At 34.2% G+C, this 17240-nt stretch overlaps 1 non-coding gene across 1 annotated transcript; it reads left to right on the plus strand.

Annotated features, from left to right (window-relative positions):
* The first annotated feature begins 375 nt into the window (after positions 1-375).
* On the plus strand, positions 376-519 carry LOC121320305. The gene has a single exon (XR_005950807.1). It is a non-coding gene; the product is annotated as a U4 spliceosomal RNA (small nuclear RNA).
* The last annotated feature ends 16721 nt before the right edge of the window (positions 520-17240 follow it).

Genomic DNA, 17240 nt, shown 5'->3' on the forward strand with positions numbered 1-17240 from the left:
GACAATTTACCTTCAATTTAACAGCAAATTAGCTTCATACTAAAAACATTTTCTTAAAAAACAGACATTCCGTTGTTTTTTAAAAGACCACTTCTTTTGACGGTTAAATACTGTAGATATTACATCTAATTACGTTAAAAATGGAATGCCAGAATCTATTGCAGGGCTGATTGAAAAACGTATAGTTTTAACTGTTATTTGTGTTATTGTGTGTTAAATGTGTTGTGCGGCTGCACAATTATATGTAAATTTACATGTCCTTTGTATTCCCTCACCATTTTCTGTGTTTTGTTCATGGTTTGTGTGGTCACCATCTTGTGGTAGGTCAGATCTTGGAGTGGACTACCCCTCTATTCGTATTTTTATTCTATGTTGAGTTTAATGCTGGTAGTATCGTAGCCTATGAGGTAAATCCGAGGTGTGATTATTGCCACTTGAAACTTGCTGTAAGAGCAGCAGCTCTCTAAAGCATATACACTCTTTTTATTAAGAGTTAATTTGCTGAACTTTACTAATCATTTGTTTTTATAGTATTTTACTGTAAATTTATGGTTTTTTTACAGTATATTACTGGCAACCCAGCTGCCAGTTTTTTACTGTAAAATCAACAGTTTTTTTTTCCCTACAAAGGATCATTATTTATACGGTAATTCACTCACCAGATAACATTTTTTTACTGTACAAATGACGGTTATCAAGAAAGTCTTACTGTAATATGATGTACTGTGATACTGTTTTTTATACAGTATATTATTGGCAACCCAGCTGCCAGTTTTTTACTGTAAAATCAAGAGTTTTTTTTTTACAGTGTACCCTTTATGCAAAACTTGTGATTTATTCAATCTGGCGGTTGAAAATAATTTACTTATAGCTGTTAGATAGTACTAGGGTCCATCTTTACTAGATAGTTCATAATAAAAAAACTGTACCGTATACATTTGGCTTATAGGCTACTAATGATAATACAAAGTAGTGGTATGATGCAAAATGTGTTGCTTCATTTGTATTAAAGAGAATTGACGGTCCTCTTGTAAGTATCATGACTTGTTAATGCATCACCACGTTCTATTTTGTGTTAATTGTCTAGGCTGCCAAGTTAATAATAATAATCATTTTTTTAACAAAAAATTCTAAAATGATTTAGTTTAAATTTAAAATGATATTTTATTTGCATTGTACACCAATGTATAAAAAGAAAGTGTGCTAGGTGTTCATTTAATTTTGCTTCTGAACTGTATACTGTATAGGCCTACTGTACAGATTTATATTTGTATTCATAAGGTAATGTGTAGCCTACCCAAAACACATTAATGTTTATAATTAATAATTCATAATTATCATTAATAATTCATATTGTAACTCCTAACAAAAACAATATTGTTTTGATTCTTGGACCCTTGCATGTATAGATGCTATCCTTCGGGCACCTTCTCCTGTAGCAAACCACAACTCAACTCCTGCTATTTATTTGAACAATGTCGCACAAATAGAGATCTCTCTAAGAAGATGCAACAAATATTTAAATGAGTATATTGCAGCTCTTTTCATTAACATATTTTCTCATTGTGCCTACGACAAAATATATACTTTGCTAAGCGTCGCAAAGAAAATGTAAATTGCGGTATGTTTGCGCTGTGACTGGCCCATCTTATTACACCTACCCCAAAGTCTTACAAAGGTTAACCTTGGAAAACTAAAACAGACATGGTGTATCCTGTTTTTAATTTTTATCAATCTATATTTCTATGTAATACAGCACAGGTACTGGTGACGTCAAATAAAAAAAAAAATGCAAATACTGTCTTATTACATTTCTCTTGGCTTAATTTGCAGCGAACTGTCATCTTGAAAACTTATTCTACAGCTCATAGGTTTATCAGAATGCAGCTTGTGTCAACTTACTCATAAAATAGGCTTTGGCACTCAAACCACCACCAGCACAGTCCGTCAAAGTACACTCTTTGTCTTTGACATTTTAAGGCAGAAACAGAATGCTTTCAGTTCTATTGTTTGCTCAGCAGGGGATATATTTTTACATCACTTGAGCCTCACATTTGCTTTACTTAATTCTAAACTAATCCTTTGTTGATATAACACAACATTCTAGAAATTATCTGTGGGAGCTTTGTTCAAATGTGCAGTTACTGTCATCAGTTTCCACTAATACGACAATCTATTTGAACTAACTTGCACACTTTGAGAGTTTGGGAAAGTGGCCCTATAAGAATGGTTTATTATATTGTATGTCATGTGAAAAAGGCAAGTACTGTACTTTTAATAATGTGAATCTCTGTATTGTTGTAAAATGTATTCAATAGATGGTTCATTGTAATTTGTAAGGAATGAAAATCTGCATTATAAAAATGTATGTTTTGAAAACACAATACAATTAGTAATTCAGTTATACTATTTTACAAATAGACACAGTGCTTAATTTATTTTAAATCAGCCCATAATACATGTTCAGACCAGTGGGATAGTCCAAGCTGCCACAATTTCTCTTTAGTAACTGAATCTACTCTCTGAAAAAAATGTCTTTCAGGTTAAATTACATTTTCCGCATAAAGGCACAATCCAGATGGTTGTGTTTGTAAGAAAACGTTGAATGACAACCTGACAGGAGGAAATTGAACATCAGGAGACGTGTAAGAAATGTTGGGGAAGCGTTTCTGCCAATATTGAACAAAAAACCTGAGTTCTAAAGTGTTAGTGGGACTGACTTGCAAAGGTTTCTAATTCTGTTCAATTTGACATCTGAAGTAGCCCTACAGAACCATATGACTAGACATCTGTCATGCTAGTCTCCTTACTTTGGACACGAAATTCCAGTCCGGTTTGTGGTTTGTTTTACTGGGTTGTATTATTGGGCCAGACCACCTGTGGGGGCTTGGGCCCAGACATAAGCCCTTAAAGGGGTGAAGATGAGGGAGGACAAACAGCAGAACGCAAGTGGGAGTTAGAGAGTACTGAATGGAGTATGCTTAATGGGTTAATGGTGGTGTCTGCTTTAAAAACAATACAATAAAATCACACACATACATTTACAGTTCTCGATGTATTTGAAATATACTGTAAATCATTGCCCTGAAATAACACTAATGTGTTTTGGGTAGGCTACACATTTCATTGTGTAAAATATAAATCTGTACAGTAATAAAATCAAATGACTACCTGGTGCATTTTCTTTTTAGTTTAGCCTACTTGGAACACAAAATAAATCATGCTGCTGCATTGCACAAATTGGTGTACAATGCAAATAAAAAATTATTTGAAATTGAAACTAAATGATTTTACGTTTTTTTTTTTTTTTTTATTTTAATTATTATTATTTTAAACTTGGTCTACTTAGTAGCCTAGACAATTAACACACTATAGATCATGTTCCTATACAGATGCTCAGAATGAGCTGGAGGGGTTAGTGGCATATGTGTGCAGTCTATTGCTCCCAAAACCAGAAATGTCGTAGAAATGTGTTTTCAAGGCTTGTAAGTACACTCTGACTTTTGTGAAAATTAGTTACTTGGGTGTTCGCCTCAAAAAGCATTGCTCACAACTGGAAACGCACAAGAAAAAGCAGACTGGGAAATGCCAGCAACAATTGTGACTGTTTAAAACATGCTTTCAAAACTTCTTAACAAATTGATGCAATTGTAAGTGTCTAATTCTAATATTTGTGAACCCTAATTTGCACTATATCCACCCCCTTTGTGTGAATTTATGCAGGAACACCCATAATTACATATTCATCTAAGGTTGAACGGCAAAGAAAAACTGCTGCCGCAAAGCTTTACCTAAAAAGTCGCTAACAGCACTGTGCATGTTTAGCACATTTCACTCTAGACTTCCAACTCGTTTGCGACTATTGTGACAGCCGCTTCATTTTAATACTTCTAGCCCTTAATGTTATATTTAACAGCAATACATTTTTTTTAAAATATCTTTGCTATGTTCACATTTAAGTTATTCCTTTTTCTTTTCTTATGTGAAACATTACGTTACCATGAAACATCAATAATAGTGGCAGGGGGTATATTGTCCTTGAAACAAGTAACAGTGGCATAAAGTGGAATGTATTATCCATCTCCTGGGTCTGACAATATTAATTTATCTGTCAATCATCTTGGTAGCTAAGATCACTTTGATAATCCCCTGGGTGCATAATAATTATGGTGCTGTCTTACTAAACTAAGAAACATTTGGTGCATAACAAGACAATATCTCAAAAGTAATTATCATGGATACAAGCATGCCTTTATACTGTATAGTGTAATTGCTGAAATGACATTCTTTGAACAATGACTGACTGACAAAATAGTATCCAATTTTCGTGTCACAACAAGTGTTGTTCCAAAATGATTGTGTGTATATATATATATGCAGCATATATATATATATATATATATATATATATATATATATATATATATATATATATATATATATATATATATATATATATGTTTAGATCTGTGTTTCTATGAAAGCGTGTGTGCCATTAAAAATTGTTTGTTGGATTGATTTGAATTTTTTTATGCATATTCATAATGGTTGCGGAAATATAACAACTATAGATTGTTGTCACATATCGTATACACAAAACACTGAAAACAACAATAATAGATCTATAAACATAACAATCTGCAAGCACACATTTGCATTGTTTGCTGTATTTTGCAAAGTCCCTTAGGGTTACATTTTACAGACAAGTTGCTAAAGCGTTATTTGTTCTGAAGTTGTGCAAAGAACATTTCTTGGACATGAGATTTGCAACGGTATTACAGGAGATAAGAAAATCTATTTCTGTCTCTGTAAAACGATGTTCCTATGATTTGTCTCTTGAATTTGATGCATTTTTATGCATGGAACAATGTTAATCATACCAATGTGGCACTGGCCCGCCCCCTCCAGACATTCCACAGTTGGACGGCACATTTCCATAATCTAGAAAAGTAGAGTACGATATGATGACTGTATGATGACATCATAAATCTAGAAAATGAATGTTACATTCTAGGTGCCAAAAGTCATTGTTAATGTAACTAGTGCCACATACAGTATATGCATGCCAAATGTAAGTGCTGTAATTGCTCTGTGTGAGGCCATAAAGCAAAAGAGCCAAAACTTGTCTGTGGCCTTAATTTCACACCTCATAAAACACCTCATCTTAATAGGTTTCTCACTGTTCTGGGTTTTCAGAATGCATTAGGTTGGCTTTTTTCTGTTTCTCTGTTTCAAGATATTAAAAAAAGGTTTTTGTGATGTTCTAATTACATCCAGTGACAACAAGCTTGAGGCGAGTGACAGCTGCTTTGCCCAATCAAACATTTTACTGAAACACATCCCACTCATCAACTTGCAGACTGCATCCCATTCAGTGTGCTCATTTCTTCCATTTCTTAAATTATTTGAAAACATTTAATAATATGCTTACTTCTTTTGCATGTCATATCCGTTTTTTTATGAAAGCCACCCTTTAAAGAATCACTATATAGTACAAGATTAATGCTAATCATGTTTGTGAAACCATCTGTTTCTGTGTTTTGTGTCATCAGCACATTTCAGTGGGATCGATTCTCCACCACTGATACCCATTACTACTACATTTAAGGTAAGCCCAACCAGAGTTTCAGAGGTCTACAGGTAATATTGATATTACCATGTGCTAACTCTCACCCTCTCCAAGATGCCGGACTTTAAGTCTACTGTCCAGTTGGGGTAGCCATCTTGGTAGAGGTAAAGCCGCATATGTGCTTCAAACACCTGGTTGATGATTCATTATCTTATTAGCTACACCTGTTCCCTAGGGATAGCTGCAGGACTGATTCAACAGGTGGGGTTTGTTGTATATAAAGGGAATGTGTGGTTGAGGGAGTTGGTCGTGCTGGGGAGGTCAGGATAGAGGAGAGGAGCCCGGAGTCTACACAAATCACACTATATATTGTGGAAACTCTAACCTGTGTGGTTTAAGGACAGTGCCTGACTGATAGCTGTGGAAACGGGAGCTACTTCAGGACTGTTCTGGAATCTGAGCTTGAGGAGAATTCTGTTACGAGGCTACCTGTGCCTGGTTTCTTCCTCAAGTACAGGACGTCTCACAAAGATACTAGAAGGATAGCGATAGTGGCTGGATTGAAGATACAGAGACAAGTGAACTTCTTGTTATTTATATTTTTATTTGGCCCTTCCCTGTAAATACCCCCTGTTTAAACAGTCACAAACCGGGAATAAAGAAAATTCGCTTAAAACAGCACTTATTTAGTTTGTGTACGTTGTCTCCATCACCCACAGATGCTGTCTTCCACAATAGCCTTCCAGAATAGGCAGGGTTAAACCTCCTAAGAACAGTTTAGGTCCTTGGTCTTTCATTTTAAGATGATTAATTACTTTAGGGGCACATTTTAAAAAAATGGTTTCACAAAGGAATGACTGGCCCACAATAATGTTATTTTCTAAATTATTTTAAACCGTTTGAGGCAAAGAAAGAAAAATAAAGTTTGTACAGTAAAAGATGAATAGACCCCAGTGTTTCTTGACTTCAAAAATCTTCAAGTAAACAATTGTATATCTTAAAACATCCTCTAACATGGGATTATAGGATGACAAGTGTCTGTGTAGAGAGGATACCATCACGACGAGTGTCCCAGAGGGGAAAACTTGGGTCTGTTTAGGGGCTGTGTTGTTGTTAGTGATGTGTTGTTGCATACAGCAGGCACAACTGGGACTCCAACCAGCTCAAAGATCCGCAGCAGTCTATAAACTATTTCATAATACTGTTCATAGGACATACAATTTATTTCGTAAGAGTATAGAAAATCTAATTTGGTAGAACAATGCTGTAAATGTTGTTCTTGTTGATGGAAATAACTGAAAACATTACCTAAATTAACAACACAATACACTACCTTTTGTTTGAATGTCATGCTTTGCAAAATAACTGCACTGCAAAGGTTTGTGATTAATGGGAAAGACCCAAAAGCGGATTAATTAGTAGCAGTAAAGCATACTATGCACAGTATATATTGAAGGGCATATAATACATACAAGGCTCATATTTTTAAGCACGCTTATCTCCGGTAGACAGTATTATATGTTTCTGCAATGTACTTCTAAAGGTATAGGTCCTTTATTTAGGTGTATTGTATCATGTTATATTCTGAATTTGCTATACTGCAAGAACCACCTTTATTGCAGACATCACAACATGAATCTTTGGTATTACATATTGTGACTATCCTTTCTGAGAATTATCATAATCATTCATGTGACATCTTTGTTCATCTGTAAATAATGCACGATAAAACTGATAATGCTGGACCCCTGTCCTTATCAATTTCAGTGGCATACTGTTCATTACAGAAGAGTACTCTAGACAGCTAGGGGATCCAAAAAAAAAAAAAACACAGGGCACAATAAGATACTGAATATGTAGTTTCTTAATCTAATCTGCATCTACTGTATATAGAATTTGATAACTTGAGCTGTTAATGTGCACCATCCGTATATACTGAACGAAATATAGGTTAAGCAGGACTGCACTGTATTCTTTATTATTGCAGTTCAAAATAAATAAATGTAAGTACAGATGGAATGAAACACCTTGGTAGAAAGGATGACAGCCGCAGCATTACTCATAGTCATGGATCCTTGTTTTCCACAATAAAAAAAAAAAAAATAATAATTCTCCAATTAAAAAATGAAAAAACAAATCTGTGTTATTATGCAATTAAAATAAAAGGCTACAATTTATCATTTTCGGCATCTCTAAACAGCTCGTTGAGTAGTAAAAATGCACTTAAGTAAACTGCAGCTACGTTTCAACATGAGTGTGTCTTGTTCACCAGAAGCAGTGTTACTGTATGTATGTTTATTAAATTTAAAGCAAAATTGGTTGTGTTGATGGTTATATACTGTATGATAAGTGCATTGATTTGGTTATAAACAACCAAAAAAAGTCTAGTATGTTTTTTGGAAATGTAAAACTACAAATTCTACAAAAAAACCTACAAAAACTACAAAAGGCAGTTAAAACCGCATAATGATCGGAAGGACAGGTTTTGGCAAGGGTGCACCCCCCTCCCCCCAACTGTGGAAGAGTGTGGCAAAAAACAGATAAAAAGAAAGAAGAAAGAAGAGGACATCACCTTGCAACCTCCTCCAAAACAGTGGAAGTGTGTTAAACAAAGGCATCTGATAAGACACCAGAACAGAGGAAGGAAGGAAGGAAGGAAGGAAGATCCTGAGATCAGATCAAAGGAAATAGCATTGCATGGTTCGCGGGAAAGAGACCGACACTTGAATTTGCAAGTCACATTTATTCACAGAATGTCCCTTCAGAGAGGGGGCTGTAAAGTGGTGCAATTGCTATCCTAATACTCTTAGCAAAATCACAAGGTCTGTTTTAGATTGATCAAATCTGAATGTATAAATGCAGGTATTTTTGTACTGGTTAGTTAGTCAACCTGCCAAGGTTGCCTCAGTATATTGTCTTGACAACACAAGTTAATGTATTAAGCTAAGTTGAATATCTCTTGAAATTGGGCTTCTTGGGTTGACGCCCGTATGTAATTAATACTATTAAGTTGAGTTGCAAGTAGTATATTTTTCTGGAAAGTCCCTGTGGGTTTGTGCCTAAACTAAGGACTAGTGCTATATTCAATTAAACAATAAACTATCTTATATACTCACTAAGGAAAAATAGTTGCAGGTTCTTTTTTCTATATTACACCCTTTTAAACCCAACAGCGTGGATTGAAAATCAATATCCCATGAGTTGGGTCTGTTTGTTGTAGGTGTTACATCCTTTCATTTTTTTCAAATACAATGGCTCATCAAGAATGAGGTAGTAATTGGAGTCTGGAAGAAGTTAAAGAATTGTTAACTTAACGGGCTGACGAGGAGGTGAATTCACAAATAAAAGGGACGGTGCGTGATGCTGTAAGTTATGGTTGAATCGCTGACATGATGCATGAGCGTGGATACAACCGTTACCATGAAAACAATCTGTTGACTGACAGGTTTGAAAGTTGTACCATCATACCCTTTGGCTATGTGAAAAGGTTATGATGGTATTATACTATAGAGCTATGTACATGGGTATTTTAAATTATTTTTTAAATGTCTGTGAGATGGCTCAATAGCAGCATGTGTGTGTGTGAAAGGGGTCTCAGAGTATTACTGGCCCAACTTCAGTTGTCCACGACCTGCACAGAATTCTAGTCACATTCCACAAAAGATGAACGACTATGCTTTCCCCCCCTTTTTAACCCTTAGCGGTCCATTTATTCAGCGCTTGTCAGGTGCATCAGGTCCAATTTATTTTCACATGCACTGTTTATTTTACATGCGCTGTTTAAAATACATTATCTTCAGAGTAAAGCAGGTTTAAAAGACACTGCATGGCAAAAGGACATCAGTACTGTATCTCCAGCCAAGCCCCACCCCTTGTTCATTGTATTTTTCACATACCTCTTTATAGACTTGCATACTGATAAATCATCTCCTGATCACTCGTTTTATCACCAAACTCATCAATAACGCGATCCAAGTCATTATTTTATTACTATAACATCTCAACAAACTCTGCAAATGTCTGTGATATTCTTTGAGTGCTGGATGCGGAAGCAGCTATCTCCTTTGTTTATGTCCGAGTTATTTCAATTTTGGGGTCATTTGAATTTTGAAAGCGATTGAATAATTAATTGTCAATGTGTCTTGCAGATTCTGCTTTTTTTTTTCTTTCACCTTCAATTAGACTAGGCCTCCCATTCAAACACAGACTGTCTCATATGTTTGGTTGGCTTGCTCAGTTGGACAGGGACATACAATACAGAGATTCAAACTAGAAATCCCTGGTTTTGAACGCAGTGTACACAATATTTACACTAATTAGAACACACACACACACACACACACACACAATCTGTACAACATGTGCAGGGTGTTTGCTCTGCCACACTGCCACGTTATTTTTAAACTCTTGACATGTCAGTGGTACGGATCTTACACATCTACATTTTAGTTTATGTTTACAAGCCATTATTATTATTATTATTATTATTATTATTATTATTATTATTATTATTATTATTATTATAGTAGTAGTAGTAGTAGTAGTAGTTGTAGTAGTAATAGTATTGTATCCCTAACTTATGAAAACCTGAACATATTATATTATTTTTCTTACTGTACCTTGGATTTTTATTTATTTATTTATTTTTAAAAATCAGGGATTGTTAAATTTGCAAGCATTAGAATCAAATTGCTTATTTCAAGTGACATTTAATTGGTGCATTTAACAGTATGATGAAATGGCAGTATGATTACATGGTAGAGTAGTCAGATAATGGAGCCAGTTCTAATAGAGTTTCACACATTTTTATGAGTTAATCAATCCTTGATCTGGTGAGTCTGTTTCTCTGACTAGACTAAACTAGACAAATTGATATGCATTTCTTTCCACATGAGTCACTTGTAACTAATTAAAATTGTACAACTATCAAAAATCTATAGCATTGTGTTGATGTAACACAAAAAAGTGACATTCAATGAAAAGAAAACATTTGTAAAAAGTTTAAAACTACCTATTTTGACATGTACATTAAAGAGATGCTATACTGTATATCATAATATACATTTGTGTTACATTTGATTTCTTAATATCCTAGTATGTGTGTCCTGTTTTATTTGTTAAGTGTAACAGACTAACTGAAAATAAGGCATGCAAACTGAGACTTTTCTTAAATCAAATATGCAACCATGTAATTTTTAAAATGAAACATCTTGGAGATGGGGAGCTTTAAACTGAGAATTAACAGATAATAACCATTAAGCTTTCCCCCTGCAACCCTTTGCCCTTAGTGGATGTAAGACATGCATCAGTAACACAAACCACAGAGAACAATAGTGGTATTTCTTACTGTGGGCAAAGTGTTGTAAAAATATGACACAACACAATATAAACAAACCTCTGTTAATCCATACAGAATTAAAATTGAAGCAATTACATTTTTGAGTGCTGCAATCATGCACATTATAAAAAAAAGGCAAGATCAAATGTGGATGTTTATTGATTTTTGTATTTATTTATATGACACATTATACATATTGCTAGTCTTAGCTAATGTTCTTTTTAATGGCTCTGTCTACTTCTCTTCCATTACAGAGAGGTCACAGACCTAATAGATGCAATTTTGTATGGTTTAAATCCTTAGAAATGTGTGTTGTGGAGATCTAAGGAAAGAAAGTTAAAAGCAAAGGATTTGAAAAAAAAAACTAAAACTTACTTTACTATGCAAGATCACAAGCAATGATATATCTTTAGTAATTGGAAGTTTACAGTTGTTGTTTCAGAAAGTCCTCGGGTTAATTTTAGGGTGTTGAAGGGCAAACTAAGTAAGTAGCTGTCTACCGAAATACAGAAAAAAAATACAACATTGATTTATATTTTAAATTGATTGCTGCAATGTGAGATTAGAAAAAAATATAAGCTGTCATCTTCAAAAAGTAATGAGCCATAATATGCCGGAGGGGGGCAAAGCACTGTTTTTATCAGCTGTGAACCGCCAAGAGACATCTGTGGATTAACAACAAACCTCAAGTTATCTTGGTTAAAGAAAGAAAGAAAGAAAGAAAGAAAGAAAGAAAGAAAGAAAGAAAGAAAGAAAGAAAGAAAGAAAGAAAGAAAGAAAACTCAGGGGATTGGAGCACACACATATATTTTATAAGAAATGATGGCCTAACTGTGGTTTCAGGAAGCTGGGTCAAGAACAAAGGAAGACAGCAGGCAATCAAATCATATAGTGTAGTGTTGCACTCTAGGATTTGTATTCCTGAGTCCTGGTTTTAAATTCACACATTGTTGTTAAACCACACAATAAGTATACTGATGTATTAAAATACATTAACATCTGGAGGTGATTGATGCATTCATGTTTTGTTTTCTGGTATTCTTATAATAAAATGTTCAGTATTCATTTTAGAATTATTGTAACAGCACAACCTTATAATACAAGAACAGGGAAAGATGATATTAGCTTACTTTATGTCGTGCATAAATACATTCTATATATCTAGAGAGTTATAAACAGCCCAGTATCCTCACAAGTTATTATTTAAGCATGCAATAGGTCAATATTAATTAACCACGGTAGACTTCCTATACGAATATTAACTTGCAGTTCTGGCTAAATTTTTAATGATTAAAGCTTTGAATTTTAGACTTACTAAAGTGTCCACTTTCAGACAAACAAACCACAGGCAATGTGAATTTTATTATTTTATTACACAAAACAGATCTCTAGATAATATTTCAAACAGAAACATGCATGTAACTAACCATAAGCAACTTTTTCCAGAATGAAAAGTATATTTACCATTGATGAAATACAGAAGGTTGAAAAATAAGCTACTAACAACCAAACGAGCAAGATGGGCTGAATGGCTTCCTCTCGTTTGTAAACTTTCTTATGTTCTTATGTTCTTAAAAGGTCTGGTTGCAACAACTCAGGTCTAAACTAAAGTGAATGAAGAAATCCACTTGCGAAGCAAAAATCCCAATGGTTAGCCAAAAGTTTCAGATCCATTCCAGGTTTTGTCAGTGTCTTTGAAGAAAGAAGTGGTGATCTCTTTGAATGAAAGTTATTGAATATTCCACATTGATCTCACTTGAAGGTTTTAATACCTTATTGTTAGGTATAGTGAATAAATGTAATAATTGTCCATCTTACACTACCCCTCAAAGTTACCTCGACCGACAATGTTAAATTAAACACAATTTGTTTTATCTATTCAGTTTTCAGAGCTTCCTTCAATAGTTTCCTTTAATAGTTCAAGTTTTCTTCCAACAGTTTTCAAAAATTTGAGCAGAGTATACAAAGGAAAGGGTAATTTGGTCCTCAAAACAAACGGTTACAGGTAGATGGAATTTTTTAGACATCCTTCTGGTGTACAAAACCTTTTCTTAAACTTTCGCCAAAGGGGTGTGTTTGCACTTTCAGCCAATCATTGTCTTTCTCAAAAGAAGTTCTTTGATTGGTTGCTGATATCAGAAAGAGTTGTATTTTAACTTCAAAGGTTTTTAAAGTTAATTACCTAATTTTTAAATGAATGATGTAAAACTTGTTTTTCTAATAACTTCCTTAGTCTGACATGGATTTTCATTAGACCTGTAAATCTGTGTTGCCCTGTCCAATACAAATATTTTGATATCAGATTGGATATACACAACCAACTCTGTCACCTTAATAGACTGTTTCACCCTTTTAACTTAACTATAACATTTTACTAACAGTCTATATTACAATGCATGTATCTATTTAGTTTCATGTAAAAAGTTGTTTTAAAATATTTCAAATCACTGTTTTCAGTATTTTCTCCATATAAACAGTTAAATCATTATAGTTTTCCCTCAAAATGCCAAGTTACAGGTTTTGTTTGTAATAGATTCATCAAACTTCAAATAACTTGTATCTTCCAGGACCAGATACGTATATGTTCCTGTGTCTTTTTCTTAATCTAATCAAGAATCACTTTTAAATTTTCAAAGACCATTTGCCATTCATTGTTTATACAAAGTTCTCAAACCTCAAACCTAGTCTGCAGATGAGTGTAATTGAAAAATTGGGGGGGGGGGGGGGGGGGGTATCAAAACACAGATAAATTCCAACCATCTGTATTAATAAAATGATAAATTATATTTAATAATTAATTTTCCCCACATTTATTTATTTGAAAAAAACATCCTTTTTTCTAGTAAACTGCACAGCATATAGAAGATACATTATTTTTTTCACTTACATTGGGTCTCACTGGAACAGTTACAGTTGACTGTACAGCAGCCTTCCAGACATTTATAACTTGAGAGCAAATGCTTCAAATACTAAAAGAAATTCCATAATCTTATGTTTAAATACCATTTTTAAATTAATTTATTTATCTATTTTTTTTTTATATAAACCTTAGTAAGGTTTAATTTTAGATTAATGTCATAAACAAGAAGTGACTTATCAAAGCTAAACACATGTGCAGTTTGGAGACAGTAATGATCAACATAGAATTGGTATTAATAGGATTGTACTAAACCCTTCATCAGAAATTAGGATTAGATCAAATTAATTATTCATGTTTTGTTTTATTTTAACCACTTGTAGCTCATGTAATCTACTAGCTGTTTAAATTGTGTATCCTTTTCATAGAAATGCAGTTACAGTAAATAATATCTTGAATTGGAAAATATTAATATTAATGCTCTAAATATCTTCTGTTTAATAAAATAAATACTTACAATAAAACTACAATGTAATCAGAAAATACATCACCAACTGCATAGTAATTACAAAATACATCAATAGCTACATTGTAATTGCAAAAGATATGAATAGCTACATTTTAACACAACCATCTACTTTACTGTTTAAGTATAGGCTTAGTAGAAAATGTTTAGATCTGTATAAACTACAGGAGTTTAAGCCTTGGGGCTCATTATGCAGGTGACTTAGCCATGCACTTGACAGAGCCGATACCCCGTATTTATGAAAAAGGGGAAGCATTGTGGGAATGTGTAAGGGCTGCTGACCAGGTAAAATAGTTGTATATGCATGTACACAAGAAATGATTACACAAAAGTCATGAAAACTTTCATCCCAATCAGCTCAATCCATCTGGGTATATCAGATATTACTGGAGGTCCTTGGGCACATTATTTCAAGTTACTTTTTTTTTTTTTAATTAATCCATTGTGTTGACTACATACAGCAACAAATCGTATTATTGGAGACTGCATTTCTCTCCAAAAAAAAGTGCAACAGTTGCTGTAGGATATGTAATTACTTCCCTAGAGTAATACTTTACATCTGTACAGAGTACAAAGTGGTCCTGCCCCTTCTGTGCTGTGGTTGGTTTTAGGTAGGGAAGTATTATATGCTGTGTTTGTGCATCTGGTTTACCTCGCCCCCCAGGCCTGCATACCAAACATCCACAAGGTATCAATACATAGTACCTGTAATAAATATAAAAAAACTCTACTTCAACAGGATTAAATATATGTTCCTATATTTGCTTTCATTTTTTTGTGCAATAATTAATGGCCCTTAATGATACTCTTTGAATGGACTCATACAAAAGTGGTTTTATGCTTCCAAAAAATATGATATCTTACTTAATCAAGAACTTAGAAGATGATTACTCCTGACTATAATTGTGCTAAAACATTTTTACATAGGCCATATCACCATGGTTAATGTCTTATTGTGCTTATTGCAAGAATACTAATTACTGGAAATTATATCCACTGTACCCTAGCTGAAACATATGAATATTAATAGTGTACAGGAGATTGGGAAATGTCAAGATAGGTCTTTGTGAGGGGAGAAGGACGAGACAGGACACAGCTTTCTGTTCTAAAAAAACCTGAACACAGTTAAGTTGACTTTAAATTAAACTCAAAGCATGGAGGGATGACCTAGTGTCTTACTGTAACCCTTCTGGACTCCGCACTGTACCTATTGTGGGGGAGCCTCACCAGATGAGTAACTCTCAACCTGACTGGATCGGGCTGCTCCACTGTATTTATATAATATCCATTCTTAGGGAATGATGATTAACTTCTTAGATGTATAAATGTTGTGGATTTTGGTCAAGAAGGGGTGGCAAAAGTGGTTAAAGATTAAAAGAAAATATCTACAACATAGTCCTTATCCCAGATTGTGTTCCGTGGTGGCCACTGGATTATCTAGTAGTAATGCTTATTTTTGGTGGTGCTGTCATTAGACATAGTGGGAAATGAAGTGTCTTTTCATGCTATGCTCTTGTTGTCTAGAAACCTTAGCAAGAAGTGACTGCAGTTTGTCCTTGTGTTTTTAAGCTGTCCTTTTGCTCTAGCTGTTCTGAAGAACATATTCTTCTGAGAGCAATCTGATAAACTTTTTAAAAGGCAAGCTGTTTGTTAGACCCTGGGCAGGAAGCCAAGATAGTGTGTACCAGTTAATGTGGGCTCTAGTTCCAGCTCTCAGCAGCTGTTCCTTCCCTGTGGTGTGCCCATTATCCTCATTTTGAACCTTTATCACTCGTCTTCTTCCTTGTTCCAGAGGGCGTCTATTTACTATTGTAGCTATTGTGTTACTAGCTTCCTTCTGTTCAGTGTATTCTCTACATCAAAAAGGAGTACTTTCTCATGAGGACATGGTGACCACAGAGGCGACAGTGAAGTTGTCAAGCCTCCCTTTGATATTGCTAAGTAAAGAATTCTGTTTGTATTGCAATTCGTCTACCTGTGACAGTTTTTAATTGTTTATTTGATCTAATATGTCAGTGGAGATGATTGACTTTAATTCTAGTTATGAACCAAGTTGTTAGTGGAACTTGACTGCTTGTACTTTATAGTATGTTTCCTTATGGAAGTTTGCTTTTAAAAAATGGATGCATGCTTTGCACCTTCTTAAGAAATCACAATGTACATTTGTGATTGATATACTGAATTCCACAGCAAAATAGGCACATTTGGTTTTTTTTTATCAACATTGTGTTTTAAATGTTATTTGGCCAGGACAACCACTTATTGTCACTCATTTATGATGACTTTTAAAGTGCTATTAATAGAGTTTGACGATATACATTTCTCTCTATATCCAATCCATAGGCCCTCGCGCAGGTATTATATGTTAATTTTAATAGTTTAACAGACAGCTCTTTCATGAATGCCCTTTGCCTTATCTTCCTGTAACTCTGACAGTCAGAAGAAGTGTGTGTAATTAATTAAGCAAATGTTTGTCTTCAAAATGTTACACGAGAACAAATATTTCTCATGGGAGAGAACTGTCCTGTAAAGGCAAACTAGATACTATCGGAGTAAAGGTTACTAAGGAGGTGCTTAACAAAATAAGTGACATCACCATTTTGTACCATTTTATCAAAGCCAGATCTAGACTGTAATTTATGTTTGACTCCAGTCCTACAGAACATGTACCCAAACTGTATATGTGACTGGAGGGAGAAAACAACAACAAATTACAGGTTACTAAGAAGGGGATCAATATCCTTTTTTTTTATCAATGCATGACTGTCGAAGTTCACTGCATGTATACTTATATCATTTTTCTTCTCATGGACAATTCTAGCACAATAATAAAGACCCATATTCTGTACTGTAATGTTTTCTTCAGTGAACCATGGTTACTTTATGGTAACCTGCATTTGCAATTAGGTATATGTTAATGAGTCTGCTAATGTTCAAAATGAGGGTGTAT

Source organism: Polyodon spathula, chromosome 8, assembly GCF_017654505.1.
Source record: "Polyodon spathula isolate WHYD16114869_AA chromosome 8, ASM1765450v1, whole genome shotgun sequence".
Taxonomy (NCBI): Eukaryota; Metazoa; Chordata; class Actinopteri; order Acipenseriformes; family Polyodontidae; genus Polyodon; species Polyodon spathula.